Source organism: Manis pentadactyla, chromosome 3 (genome assembly GCF_030020395.1).
Source record: "Manis pentadactyla isolate mManPen7 chromosome 3, mManPen7.hap1, whole genome shotgun sequence".
Classification (NCBI taxonomy): Eukaryota; Metazoa; Chordata; class Mammalia; order Pholidota; family Manidae; genus Manis; species Manis pentadactyla.
The window spans coordinates 11,380,733-11,394,591 of record NC_080021.1 but is presented as its reverse complement, the minus strand read 5'-3'; the positions used below and the strand labels follow the sequence as shown (position 1 = coordinate 11,394,591).

General features: G+C 46.0%; 1 long non-coding RNA gene across 1 annotated transcript; it reads right to left on the bottom strand.

The window, feature by feature from the left end:
- Positions 1-879: 879 nt before the first annotated feature.
- LOC130683146 (uncharacterized) lies at positions 880-2,955 on the bottom strand. The gene is made up of 3 exons (XR_008996756.1): positions 2,513-2,955; positions 1,720-1,905; positions 880-1,068 (listed from the first exon to the last, which is right to left on the bottom strand). It is a non-coding gene; the product is annotated as an uncharacterized LOC130683146 (long non-coding RNA).
- Positions 2,956-13,859: the final 10,904 nt, after the last annotated feature.

Genomic DNA, 13,859 nt, shown 5'->3' with positions numbered 1-13,859 from the left:
TACAACTCAAGCTAGCTTAAGAGGAAGAAAGTATTAGTCCATTTAACAAGTCTGCTTTAGGTCAGGGGCTTAAATTATGTTGTCTTTATCTATCCATCCATCCACCCACCCACCCATCCATCCATCCATTCATCCATCCATCCATCCCACCCACCCACTCATCCATCCACCCACCCGTCCATCCACCCACCCATCCATCCATCCATCCATCCATCCATCCATCCATCCATCCATCCATCCATCCATCCATCCATCCCATCCATCCATCCACCCACCCGTCCATCCATCCATCCATCCATCCATCCATCCATCCATCCATCCCATCCATCCATCCATCCCATCCATCCATCCATCCATCCATCCATTCATCCCACCCGCCCACCCATCCATCCACCCACCCGTCCATCCACCCATCCATCCATCCATCCATCCATCCATCCATCCATCCATCCCATCCATCCATCCATCCATCCATCCCGCCCACCCACCCATCCATCCACCCACCCGTCCATCCACCCACCCATCCATCCATCCATCCATCCATCCATCCATCCATTCATCCATCCACCCATCTGTCTGATTATTCAGCTATCCATTGTTTCGCCCATGCCTTTCTCTGCTTCTTTTCATGTTTGACCTTGTTGCCTTTTCAGGGAGAAAGGCCCACATCGCACATTTGCTGAAATGTAATTTGTAGAACACAATTCCTTTTAGACGTTCTGGGAGAAAGAAAGATTCCATGGTCCACTAGATTTGAGAAAGAGGGTATACATGTAGGTTTTAGAGATTCACAGAGCAATACTGGCAAATAGATAAACATACATCACAAACAGTGTGAGACTTTCCTCTAGTACAGAAACATCTTCAATGTGATTCATTGAATGCAGTGCTTTTCAAGTTTATTTATTGAAAACTGTTCGGCTGTTCAGACCTATTGACAATTTCTTGGTATATGCTTGAGGTTGGGGGATGTGTTTAGTGGGGAGACGCTGGCGAGGAAGATTGGAGACCTGCATTTCAGTCTTGGCTCAGCCACAAATCTGCTTTGCCTCAGGGAAACTGCTTCTCCTTTCCAGGAGGAAAAAATTAGAGCGTAAGATTAGGCAGCCTTTTAAGACTGCTGGGGCCAATGATCTGTAATTCCAGCAACATACTGTATTTTGTGGGAGAGAGGGTGATGTGGTCTACAAAAGGATGGAGATGTTGGCCAGGGAAGCACAAATGGACCTATGGAGAATATGCAGTCCATTCTTTACTTTAGGTTTGTACATTATGGTCCAACACATTCCGAGTAAAGAGGATGGTGCCAATTTAGTGGGGGCAGCTCTAGTTTATACTGGAGGAGAAGCTCCAGTTTTTCTATCTTATTAACTTGCTGATGGATATGGAGCCTTAATTCTAGCCTCCTGAGCACATGCTTACCATGTGTCTACTCCACTTAGGTGGCCCAGACGGGTCCTCTCTCTTGTGCCTTTGTTCCTTGTCCCCATTCCCCACAATTCCTCAGTCCTCTCAACCTCTTGTATTCTACCCCCGCCTGCATCCCTTCCCATCCTGTGTGCGGCCTTTGGAATGGGTAGGTGGCGGTTCTCAGTGGCCTTAGGTTCAGCTGCTGGCTGGGGGAGGAGGGTTAACTTTGAATTCTGTCTGCGTCAGGATGTTTGGTGGCAGGAACAAAACCCTGACTCAAACTGGCTTAAACAATAGGAAATTCATTACCTCGCGTATCAGGAATTCCAGGGGGCAGGGCCCATCCAAAGCTCGTGGGATCCACCGTTCAACAATGGCGTTCGGGATCAGTTTCTCTCTGGCTCTCTGTTCTGCCACCATCAGTTGGGTTCTGTCTCAGGTTGGTGACAAAATGGTGGCAGCAATTCTGAGCATCGTATCAGGGCACTGAAGGATCTAGCGGAAGAGGGGGCTCATGTTTTCCTTTGGCACTTTCCTGCAAGCAAAGACATCTTTCCCAGAAGCCACCAAGGTACCAGAAGACCCTCCTGCTCCCTTGGCCAGGACTGGGGGATGAGCACTTCTAAACCAGTCTCTAGCAGAGGGGACAGGGTTACCCTTCGGCCCATCAAGCCCCTCCCCGGAGCTGGGAGTGAGGGGTCGCCTCCCACTCAGTCTAAGGTGGGAGAGATGGAAGAACACCTGAGCTCAGGTGGGAAGGAAGGGCAGGGAGGACTGAATGCTGAGTGGACAGTCTGTAGCAGAGTCTAAATTGTAGAAAGGGAAGGAAGGGGCCCTCGGAGTAATCTGGGCTCAGTTACGTCTGTCACCTTACAAATGTTAACCTATTGCTAACATTTCTTTTTTACCATATTGTGCCAGAAGAATGTCAATCTCTTTCCTAGCCTTGAGTTACATGACAAAAGACTTCCTCTTACTTTAGCATCCATACTCGCTGTGTTCCAGATAAAGGATGGGAAAGGGAGAAAACTTAACTCACCCTATTGTAATCGTTCTGTTCAAGCTCTGTGTTTCCCACATTTGAATCATCTTACCCACTCACCTCCTTTCTGGAACGGCCAGTTCGAGGGTGTCCGCTCTGCAGAGAAGCAGTCACTCTCTGGGAGTGAGGGCATTGCGGTCCTTATCCCAGCCCCTGGAGAACATGACACGAAGGGGCGTGCAGGGCTCCCATCTCCAGCTTTATGGACAGGCAGATGAGAGCTGGAAGCCTACCTCTGACACTTCCTGGAAATGAAATCTTGGGCAAATTGCTTACCCTCCTTTGTCCTCAGGTAGCTTCTCTGTAACAGAGGTAATAATGTTAATTCTCACGTCACACGATTACTGTGGAGATAAAAGAAGGGATTGCACATAAATGCCTTAGTGCAGTTCCTCACACAGGGCATGTACCCAGGGCATGTACCCAATAGCTATTGATTGTTGTTATTTTTATGATTGTAGGAATAGAGTGGTCATTATGAAGTCATCTGGGAAAATCCCAAATAAGCCAATAGAATCCAGCGGATGCTTCCAACCCCGATGAGAGCAGGCTTTTCTCCTCCTGGTGGCGCTCAGGTGGTGCTCCGCATCCTGAGTGACACAGCATCACATGTCAGGAGGAGTGAAGCAAGAATGAGACTGGCATTTGATTCAGTGGAGTGACTCAGGCTGCCAAGTAGGCTTTTGGAAAATTTCTTGCTCGCCCCTCCTGGAGCATAGTTTGGACGTGTACTTGTCATATTGCAAAATGTATGCGACAAAACAATATGGGATCTCGCTGACAACGATTCCCTTCATGCTGTGGCCTGGAATCTCCAGGCTTGGGCTGCAGTGCCAGCCTCGGAGGCCCTGGCATGAAGGCGGCCACAGGATGGAGCCCCACCCAGCAGAAGGGGACGAGGCAGGGCGGATGCAGCCACCTAGGTGACTCCAGACGGAGCTTTGCGTTTGTGTCCCAGCCCGGGCACCTCTCAGAAGTTTGCCCTCCTTAGAAGGTGGAAGGTTTTCCAACCCTAGTGGGCAAAGCAAAGCAGCAGATAAAAGTGGTGCTATACTTTCCTTAAGCCCTTTGTATTTTCCTAAGGATGCTGTGAGTGCTTACCCCAAACTTGATGGTTTAAAATAACAGAAATTATTGTCTCACAAGTTCTGGAGGCCAGAAGTCTGAAATCAAGGTGTTGGCTGTAACTTGTTCCCTCTGAAGTTTCTAGGGGAGGGTCCGTCCCTGCATCTGCCAGCTTCTGGTGCACGATGCAATGTCTTCCTTGGCTGGAGCTCTGTGACTTCAATCTTTGCTTTTCCTTCAGGGCCTTCTTCTCTGTGTCGCTTCTGCCCTTTGCTTCTAAGGACACCTGTCATTGGCTTTAGGGCTCACCTTAATGCAGGATGAAATCTTGAAATTCTTAACTTAATTACATTTGCAAAAAACCCCTTTCCCAAATAATGCCACATTCCTACCTTCCTACATTCTGTAGGGTCACCATCTAACTTGGCAGACCCCTCCTGTGTGGCAGGTGCTGGACTAAGGGAACACGGACCTAATCATTCACACAACGGGCCTAAGAGTTTGTAGTGGTTTTGATCCCCATTTCCAGATGGGGAGTTTGAGGTGTCCTAAGCACACTTTACAGGTACTCCTTTGATTCCTCACATTGCCTTGTGTGTGACAGAAACTATTCTTAGCCCTCATTTTACAGATGGATACACTGAGGCTCAGAGAGATTGGCTCACTTGCCCAGCAGCTAATGAGAATCAAAGTCCAGTACTTGGGCTCAGATTTTTCTCGCACTAACTGGAGAGGAAGAGACAACTCTCATCTCTCAGCCAAACTTTTTCAAAACATATTTGCTGAATAAATAACAACTTGAACGTAAAGCAGCATGTTTCTATTTCCCTAGGAACCCAGGACTTTCCCCTCTTCTTCTGGCTTCCTGATAAGAAATTCTAATATCATTGCCCAAATTCCCATCAGGCCCTGGAGGCAGGGCAGGGGGCCCCAGTGGCCTGACCTGAATCTTGCTCTTTTCTTTCTAAAAACCACAGAAAGTGTGTGTTCAAGGGTTGCTGATGGGAGCTCCCCATAGCAGAGCTGTAAATGTCCCCCAGGCCGCCCCTGAAGACTTAGAGCTGTCAGGCAGGGATGCCATGGGAGGAAAGCTGATCCCTCTGTTAAATACAGTGAGGCCTCGCTTTCCTGTACTGGTCATAGGGATGCTGGGGGCAGGAGGAGAGCTGTGATTTATTGATTGCTCATTGTACACTATGCTCTGCGATACCTACGTACACGTAAACGATCCCATTCAGTCCCCAGATTTCATTATCTCTACTCAGGGCTGCCTCTAAGATTTCTAGGTTCTAAGATTACAAGAGTATTAATGGAGACACCAAACCATAGGCTTCAGTATGTAAAGGCAGACTATCAGGCGACACACTGTGGGCTCCGCGACTCACATATCCAGGCCCAAGGTGCCCCCCAGCCCCCAATAGTGTCCTTAAGGGCTTAAGGGCATGCTCATAATGGAATGGTCTGTCCTCAGAAGCGCAAGCCCCCTTAGACTCAGGAGGCAGGCCCCGGGATGTTTGGGTGGGGAACACTGGAGTCTGTGTGCCTGGAACATAGGGTGGGCATGTTCCCTTGGCCTCCTGGACCCCTGGTCCATGGTGGGGAGGTGTGTGGAGGAGGAAGCGATCAGGACCTTCTTAGGTGCTGGACCAAGGTAAGGTCTGCTGCCATTGTTTTACCCACAGATGAGCTAACCAATATCACTTTGCCATGTAACAAATCCCCCAGCCTTATAAACTCAGCGGTATAAATCAACCGGCGTTCATCATCTCGGAGTTTCTGTGGTCAGGCACCGGGTGTGGCCTGTGGGATCCTCAGGCTCAGGCCTCTCCTTGGCTGCAATTACAGTGTCTCTCAAGCGAGGGTGGGCCTGCTGCCCATCTCACCCACGCGGCAGGGGGCAGGAGTCAGGTCCCCTCAGGCTGTTGGTGGAGGGCCTCTGCTCTTCGCCCAGGGACATCCCCACAGGGCAGCTCACTGCACGGCACCTGGCTTCATCAGACAAGCAGGAGCGGGAAAGAGGGGGACCGTGCAACGGGAAAGAAGTCAGTCTTATTTTTAAAAAGTGTTTTTTTTTCATTGTGGTAAATACACATAGCATAATATTTACCATCTTGGTCATTTTTAAGGATGCAGTTCAGTGGTATTAAGTACATTAGACTTATTAAAATGAAGCTTTCACATTAACTCGTGACTAATGGTTACTTTAGAGTGTGTGGTCAGGAAAGGCATCTTCAAAGAGGTGACATTTAACCTGAGTTCTGAATAAGAGGAGGGAATCCACAGTGAAAAGATGGGGAAGAGGGAAGAGCCAGGGCAAAGGTCCCAAGTTGAGAATGAATTTGACCATGTAGGAAGGAGAGAAAGAGGGCCACAGACCGAGGAGCAGAATGGGCAACGGGAGGGGCCGCAGGAGACGAGGTCAGGGAGGCGGCCATGGGCAGGTGCTTCCTGCAGCCTGTGATGGGATTCTCAGTGTAATGGGCTCTCAGCACAATGGGCGGCCACTGGTGGGTATGAGGGAGGAGTGAGGAGCCCGGAATAGAGCTGATGGGGACAAACAGTGTGTCCAGTGGGGGAAGACTGTGGAACAGGAGGGCCAGCTTGCCCGGGGGACCTGCGAAGTCACTTACTCATTTGGCTTCTGTTCCCTCACTGGGCCTGATTTTTGCAACCATTAATTGCGTATTTCCCAATGATCTCCTATTGCCCTTGTTAACAGCTGTAGGGTGTAGCTGCTAGTATCCCAATTCCATCCATCCTACAGGAACATTAGAAACCTTCAAATAAGTGAGACGACAACATGAAATAGTACCCAGCACTTACTGTGTGTCACAGGTAATTCTAAGGGCTTCACACTGTCAGGGGGATCATGTTATTATTGTTATTCCTGTTTCACAGATGAGGAGAGTGAGGCATAAAGTTAATGACTTGGCCAAGATGCCACAACTACCAAGGGCCAGAGCCAGGGGTCAAACCCAGCCAGGGTGGTGCCAGCGTCTGGGTTCCCAACCACCAGGTCATATCATCTATATCATATCTCTCGAGTGCTGGCTGTAGCATTTGGGTCCCGATGGGCATTTAATCATTTAATTCATTTTTTGTTCTTTTTTCTTGCTTGGTTTTACGCTGCAGCAGGGCACAAGCAGGACACTGCTTCGTCATCAGAATAAATTGCCAGCTTGAACAAGGATGACCCCTTTGCCAAGGGCAGCCAGCTTGAAGACCTGCCCTGCCATCCTGCACTCTCTGTCATGGTCATAAACAAAATATGTGTTCCTCAGGCCCTGTAATTAGGAATGTTCTAGCATTTGCAGCAGCAAAACAGTATAATTAGTTTATTTCCAACTATGTGGCACGATTAGTGTTTTCTATGTGATGTTGAATAGATTTACTCCAAAGTCACAGAGGCGATCTGCAGGTAGAAGCTAAATTTAAACTTCCTCTTTGGGAGAAGTCAAACCTGGTAATTACTATTTTGAATTCCCTGCTGAAAGCGAGTCAACAAATCGCCTCGGTCATTAGCCAAGGCGGGAGCATCTGAACGTCTGCTTGGAATGGTAAAACCAGTGCTGGCTTGGAGTCAGAGGCCGGTTTGAGGGGAATGCCGTGCTATTTGGCAGCCACAGGGTGGTTAGGAAAAGGCCACAGGAATGGTGTCTCCTGTAGGAACATTTTGTGTCTACACGGGTGGGTGTCTGGACATGTGGCAGTCGGCTTGGACCGCAAGGTACAAGGCTGACCAGCAGAGGGCGACAGACGAGAAAGACAGGATGATCCCAAGTCCTTGATGATGTTGTTGAGGAGCTGAATTTGAATCAGGGTTTCTTTTACCTGAAGCAGAAAGTGTGCTGACTGATATTCTGGACAATTATGAGAAGTAAGGGATACAGCACCTGTGAGATGTTTTCTGCATTGTCCAAGACAAAGTAGTATTGATATAAAGTGAAGTGTCCTGGAAGTCGGAATCTGGAACTGGGTAGAATAGGCTGTGGACACGCCAAAGAGTTTAACAGTCATAGGGGAATGGGCAATGTGGGCTTGAGGGCTGCTACTGGCCCGGCCTGAGCCCAGGTCAGACATCACTAGTCAAGCACAGAATCCTTTCCCAGGCAAAGTCGATATCCAGGGGCAATTGTGGGGCTCACCTCATTTGTTTCCCATCTCTTGGGGATCACTGTCCTTCCCTGCCTGATATCCAGTGTTTCATATATTTTGCCGATTAAAAGATTGATTATCCTTAAATTATCATATCAGAATTTTTATGTTTTATAATCATATAATAGTTTATGTAATATTATATAATAGTCACATAATCTATATATATTATATACATAAATATATATATAAGTATAAAATTCTATAATATATAGTTAGTACAATAATAATTATAAGTTAACAATGATTCAAGTCCTATTCATTTATACCTTAAAACAGATTTCTCACTGTCTGTGTCTCCTGTTCAAGGAATATGCATATTGTATATGGATGCATAATTATATACTGTATTATATAATTGTTGCAATAAGAATTAATGTCCTAGTGGTTTACATTTTAAAACAGATTTCTCACTGTGAAAGGAAAGGCTTGGTATTCCCTTAGGGGAATTTCAAGCAAGCAGGGTTTGCAGGGTGGTGCCTCCTGAAATCACATGTCATGGATCCCAAGCTGGAGTGAGCAAAGCTGGGCCTGTTGGAGGATTCTGCGAGCTCTTGGCACAACAAACCCAGGCTATTAATGTTTCCGTAGAGCCTGCCTCAAAACACCACTGCCAGAATCAGGGTAGGTGAAAATGGACTGGTGACAGCTTCTCTTCTAATTTTATCCCACCCTAACCTTTAAAACATATTTCTGAACAATACAGTGCAGTTTAGAAATGAATGGAATTGGAAGGGCGTAAACAACTTCCTCGGTGTTGAGGACACAGAGCAGCAGAGGCTTTGGGGAATGAATGGATCTACCTGCTTCCCCATCAGCTGAGCTTCCTGGAGACCCATCTTCCATCTAAAAATTGATGGCCCTTATCCAACCTGCCTAAAGGGCTGGTTACACAAAAACAAGCCAAGGTGACACGGTTTTAAATATTTTAAATCTCTGAGGCCCTGTATAAATGATGGGAGATAAATAATGTTCAAGTTCCTTGGACAAGACTAAGTAACCCCACCTAGTAGACCAATTCATCCTAGCACTGGGGGAAACGCTGGTCAGTTGCAAAGAGAACGTGGCTAAATTCTTTATTCTTTCCTTTCTTGCATCTCCATCCTGTGCAGTGGGGCTCTGCAGCCCCTTTGTCTAAGTGGTGGAGTCCGTCCCCTTGTACCTTGACTCTGGGCTGGCCTTGTGACATGGTTTGGCTAATAGAATGCAGGGAAAGTGACGGTGCCCTGGATCTGAGCTGAGGTCTCAAGAGGAAGTGTGTGCTTCCACTCCCTACTTCTGTTCTGTGTGCCATGTAAGCAAGGTGAGGCTAGCTGGTAGAGGGGGAGGTGAGCCATCCTCCCTGCCAGCTGTCAGCCAAGCCAGGAGTGGACCAGGTAACTAACTATCCACAGGTAGGCTTGGTCAAGACCGGATGACCTGTCTAATACCAGAAGACCTTCCAGGCTAAGCAATACCTACTCCAAGAACCATGAACTAAGGAAGTAGTTGCTTTTTCAAGTTACTAAGTTTTGAGGTGAGTTCCACGGCAACAGAGACTGATATAAACAGATTGAGATAAATTGGTATTTGTTGCACACATAGAAACCAAAATAAAGCAGTTATCAGAAAGCTCAGTGCTTTTGTTAGTAGTCAAAGACTGCTTCTAAATACATATTTTTGCTAAGTGTTCATGCAAGTTAGGAAGGATAGATAGCGAATGAGAAATTAGAAATTTGGGTTTTGCCAGCCTTTATAAGTTTTGAAATAGCCCAGGAGCCCTGGAAATGCCATGAAAGCCATATATTTAGGAATGTGTCCTCTGGATCCACTGACCCCTTTCCCCCTTGTCTATGTATAATCAGTTAAGAGGAGGATGTAATGAAGCAGGCATTATTACATGGATGGAAATGTGAATAGACATGATCATTTTTATTCATTAAATAAATATTTACTAAAATATATCCTGTAATGGTGGATGGGGTTACAAGATGAAAACATGAAGCATCTGTCATCAAGCAGGCCACAGTTTATGAGGAGTAACAGACAGAAACTTAATTATGAAGCCAGCTCATATATAAAAATGAACTATTGGAAAGGAATTTGGCAGTATGTATCAAAGGCTTTAAATTATTTTTACTCTTTGGTACAATGATTTCTCTTCTGAAAATATATCTGAAAGGAATGATCCAAAATGAAAAAAAAGGACTTGTTCACAAAATGTTCTTCTCTCTATATAAATGTGGGTGAAATATATTACCAACAGCAAATTAGTTCTGATATATCCACTAGCTAGAACATTACACGGCCACGAACCTTATGTTTATGAAATCTGCGTTAACAAAATAATTATGACAGGTACTAAATAAAATACAGAATGTAAAAAAAACTTTATAATAGTATTAAACCTATAAACAAAATAAAGATTAGAGTAAAACACTCTAAATGTTTACAGTGGTTTGGACAGATGGTGAGAAAGAAGAAAGGAAATCAAAATTTCTTGACGTTGTATCATGTATTAAATATCTATGTGCTATGTCCCTTCAATGCCTTTTTTAAAAAGTAATTGTCACACTGACTCTTCAAGGTGGTGACTATCATTGCCACTTTACAGATAAGGGAACTGTGGCTCAGAGGAATTGAATGACTCCACCAGGCTAATAGAGCTGGTAGCTGGTCGACGTTGCATTTGAAGTGTGGAATACTTGACTCCAAAATCATCCTTTTTCTATCAGCGCTGTCAGACTCCTACCAAAGAGAATATACCTGGTTTTTATTTTCCTGGTTTCCCTTTCTTGGAGCTACCTAACTCTTCTTTGATACAGTTTGTATCTTTAAAGTTTAAATATAATTTAAGAAATAAGCAGATGGAAAACATGGCTGCCTCTGTTGCCCAGATTCACAGGCAGCATGTTTCTCGGTGTGCCTGGGGACTCCCAGGCTCTCTGTCAGGGTGCCCCTGCTCTTCTGGAATACCTCTTCTCCTAGCTGGAGGACACCTGACATTCTTTTAACAGTGGACAGATCTTCCATTTCACAATTAGAAAGAGAATCTTGGTACTCCTCAAGCCCAGCCCTATTCTTGATACCCCAAATCCTTGCCACAGCCTTCCATTAAGCTTACATTCAGGCTCTGTGTGAATATTCTGATAAGGGGGATTCTCTCTATCACAAGAGACAGCCCCCCATGGTTTGGTGAACTCTGAAAATAGAGATGTTCTTCCCTGGATTAAGCTGAAACCTGACTCCTAATTCTGTCCTCCCATGAAGTATGTAGAGATAGATCTATGGTCCTTGCAGCAGGGTCTCCTGATTATTTACCCAATATCTAGCCTCATGTCTTCCTTAGAAACAGAACCCATATTTTATTCAGGAGTGCCATGTTCTTAATTAAAGACTGCATTTCCCCCAATTCCCTTGCAAATTAGTGGAACAATGTAACCAAGAGATATAAACAAGAGTTGTTGGGTAGGATGTCCAAAAATATTCCAAAAAGGGGGCAAATAGCTGATTTTTCCCTTCCCTCCTGCATTCCTGGTTTCTTCCCACTTTCTGACTAGAATGGAGATGTGATGGCTGGGACTGTAGCAGCTATTTTAAAATATGAGGCAACCTTGAGAACAGAAGTCAGTCCTAAGGTTGGCAGAGCAGAAAGATATAAGGAGCTTGGGTCCCTAATGTGTACAGAGCTATTACACTTATACTTAGGCTTCTTTGCCTGAGATTTAAAAAACAAGCAAAAAAACCAAAACCCACAGTATTATTTCTGGTCATTTTTATAAGCAGGCAAATGAAATTCATAATGGATACTCACTTAATGTTCCTAGTTCTCTTAGGAATCCTTCTTGATGGGATTCATGTCCTCTCATCCCTGGACATTCTACCTGGAACTGTTCCAGCCTTCCCCTGGGTCTCCCCAAAAGGATGCTCTAAAATGAATACAACATGAGTTAAAGTGCAAATAGCCTAGCGTGGGGAATACATGTGACGCCTCCAAGATTAGGCTGTCTGTCCTTGTCTGTGCTCCATGGCATTCTTCCTTTCCCTTTCCCTTGGCATATATATTCATAGTAACAATAGCTGACATTGATTGAGAGCTTTACATGTGCCAAGTACCATGACATGCATTTTATGTACGTTATCTTATTTACCTTAAATTTGAAATTCCTCCTGGCATGCCTGTCTTCCCTGCTAGCCTGTGAGCCCTGGGGAGCAGCAACTATGTCTTTTTATTGCTGTATCCCCAGTGGTTGGCCCAAGGCAGGCGCATGTGTTAAATGCTTGTTGAACAGAACTTTGCTGATACCAAAGTGACCTTGGAGTTGGGCAGCTCTGCATGCAAACCCAGCTCTACCACTTGCTAGCATGACCCCCTAAGACACCTAACCTCTCTGAGCCTCATGGAAGGAGTAGATAATGAACTTGAGCCTGCAGAATTGTGCTTCTCATCAGCCCAAATATCACAGGTCCCAGCATACCTTTCACCTGAGGCTGTCTGAGTATTAACAAAAACACTAACACCAAGAACCTACTGATTTATTTCAGTTTTGTAAACATCTGTATAATAATGACAGTGACCATGAACTGATTTCCTACTTTATAACTTCACACACAAGCATCTTAAATTCCCCATAAAACCTGATTAGGAGGATATTATTCTTACCATTAAATAGGTGAGGAAATTGAAGCTCAGAGAGGTTAGGAGCGTTGACCAAGATCCCACAGCTTCAGCCTAGAGCAAACTCAATACTTCAGCTGTTCCTACCTTACCACCCTGCTCTCTCGGTGCCAAACTCTGCTGGTTTAAAGAGGTGAGTGAGACAATTTCTGTCCCATGTATCTTGGTCTCCTGATGGGACAAAAGCGAAGCCTCTGCCTCCGGGCCCTCCCTCTTCTGCCCTTTCCCTTGCAGTGACTCCAGGATGGCCGGGCAGTTTGTCACCTCTGACCCCCAAGCCTTCCATCCTCTGGGCTCCTTTTCCCCTGAATCCCGGCCATGTCGCTTCTTCATCATGTGACCTTGTTTGTCAGGCCTATTCTCTTCATCCCTAACTGGGGGTGTTGACATCTACCTGACAGGTTTTGGGGTACAGATTGTATTTTTCAAAGATGGCAACACCAATACACATTCCGTCCCACATGCTCATCCCATAAAGTGGATCTGCCTTCCCTCCATTGAGAGGGGCCTGTGCTGCCTCCCTTTGCACTTTGCTGGACCTTTGGGACAGGCTTGACCAACACACTACGGCAGAACCGATTCCTCATGGCATGTGAGGCGAGGCAGCCTAAGGCCGTCCACCTTCCACCTGGCACTCTCTTGGGAGATACAGCTGGGGACCCCTGAGGTGACCCAGGGTGCCCGTTAGAGAGAGCGTGGAGAGAGACCACAGAGAGAGGGAGGGGCGTTTGTGGAGCCCCAGGGATTCCATTCCCAGTGGTTCTAGTCTTCCCAGTCCAGAGACAAATGAGTGAAAGAGCTTCTAGATGATTCGAGCCCCTAGTCTTTAAGCCGCACCAGCTGATGCCAAGTGACACATGCTGCTCTGTACTGCGATTCTGAAGCAAATTAATGTTTTGGGGCCACTACATTTTGGGGTGGTTGGTCATGCAGCTATGGTACCCGGCGCGGGGAGAGGGTTAACTGACACAGAGCACGTGATGTGCTTAGCTCTGCACTCGGGAAGCCAGGTTTACCCCAGGTCACTGTGGTGAGTCAGGACCGAGTCGCCTCAGGCCCGGGAGGCTCGGGGCTCCTGGTTTTTAGGAATCAGAGTCACTCTGGAGGTGGAGTTTAACCAGTTTCAAGAGTTACAAGCCCGCAGGAATGTAAAACTCAGTTCAAAACACACTATAAACGGACTCATTATCATGAGACTATTAAAAACAAAGTTGAGTATATGCTTAGTTTTCTTAGGGCTTCCAAAAACAATAGGAAAGTCTTTCAAATGGAGCCATATGCTGTCTGAAACCCAAGTCCTTCCCTAACTTAGTTAGCCTAAGGAAAATTCTTTTGTCTCATGGAACCTGGAGGCAAAGAAAATTGTCTGGGCTACAGAAACGGCCTCTAGTCACATGGTTGGAAAAGCAATATCAGGCCGAGATTATTGAATAAATTGGGGCAGCTTTCCTCTCAGTCACTTACCCATCTTCCTTTCTAAGTCTTTATTGTGTGAAAGGTACAAGTGACTCCAGATTTACTCCTAAGTGG